At 36.8% G+C, this 1466-nt stretch overlaps 1 pseudogene; it reads right to left on the minus strand.

Moving 5' to 3' along the window:
- Nucleotides 1–917: 917 nt before the first annotated feature.
- LOC142716477 (18S ribosomal RNA) lies at nucleotides 918–1466 on the minus strand (annotated as a pseudogene; the record flags this gene model as incomplete).

The following is a 1466-nucleotide window of genomic DNA, read 5'->3' on the forward strand; positions in this document are numbered from 1 at the left end:
TTTTGGTAAACAGGCGGGGTTAATATTTGCCGAGTTCCTTCTTTTTCTTTTAATCTTTCTTGTAATGCTCTTGTGTTAGGTTAACATGAGATTTAGTTGAATTTTCTTGTTGGGTTACTACTTTATACTCAGGCATGTTAATTAGCAGTGGTGTGTCCTTTCTGATTTACATATGCATTGTTAGAGAAGGTCTTGTTCTTGTTACTAGTTTTAACATAAAAAATTCTATAAAAATATAGAAGTGCTCAGTACTATTAAAGGGTTAATATTTGATGAAGAAATTTAATAATAAAACAATTAAGCTTTGACGCTATTAAAAAGGTGGCTGCTTTTAGGCCTACTTGGTTATTAAATTATTTTAATTACCCATTAGTGAAGGTTGTATCCTGTTTCAAATAGGCTGTACCTTATTTGAATTACTCTAAAGTTAATATTGAGTTTTTAGGTGACAATAAACTTTTAGGCGGGACTAAAATCCTTTTCCTGAGCAACCAGCTATCACTAAGTTCGTTAGGTCTATCACCTCTACTTGAAGGTCTTCCCACTCTTTTGCGACAGAGACGGGTTTGCTCTTTGGGCTGCCTTGAAGTAGCTCACTTAGTTTCGGGGGGTCAAACTTAAGATCTTTTTGCTTGATTAGACTTGTTAAACCATGATGCAAAAGGTACAAGAGTTAGTCTTTACTTTATTGTGCTTAATAGCTATTTCATTTTTATTTCATTATTCCCTTGCGGTACTTTATATATAGCTCATAAGAATTTTTCAATCGCCTTTACTAAACTGTTAAAATGTTTTAATTAAATAAACGGAATTTTTAAGTGTCATTTGATTGGGTGTGGCTAGATTTTTAGCTCGAGGTGATTTGATTTTCACAAATAATTTCTCGGTGTAAGCGGGATACTTTCATTAAGTTACACTTCGTTTCCAAGCACACCTTCCGGTATACTTACCATGTTACGACTTACCTCTTCTATGTGGCGTAAGAGTTGTTAAAAACTATAGTTTAGCTGAGAAGAGGGTGACGGGCGGTGTGTACACACCCCAGTGCCAGATTAAAAAGAACTCTCTGTTATCTTTTTACTGCTAAATCCGCCTTCTGACTAGGTTTCATATGTAGTCTTTCGTATTTTCTATGTTAGAAAGTGTAGCCCATCTCTTCCCATTTTATTTGCTGCACCTTGACCTGACGTATTGGTGTAAAGACATTAAGCTCACTATATTTCGCTCACGGGGTAAGCTGACGACGGAGGTATACAGGCTGAATAACTAAAAATGGTGAGGTTAATCGGGGGTTATCGGTTGTAGGACAGGCTCCTCTAGGTGGATATGGGGTACCGTCAAGTCCTTTGGGTTTTAAGCTTTGCTCGTAGTTCCCGGGCGATTTGTGGTGTAGTTAAAAGTTTACGGCTAAGCATAGTAGGGTATCTAATCCTAGTTTGTTTCTTAGCTGTCGTGGGATCAAGTTA

The sequence above is a fragment of the Rhinoderma darwinii genome, unplaced genomic scaffold, assembly GCF_050947455.1.
Source record: "Rhinoderma darwinii isolate aRhiDar2 unplaced genomic scaffold, aRhiDar2.hap1 Scaffold_4513, whole genome shotgun sequence".
In the NCBI taxonomy this organism is placed as follows: Eukaryota; Metazoa; Chordata; class Amphibia; order Anura; family Rhinodermatidae; genus Rhinoderma; species Rhinoderma darwinii.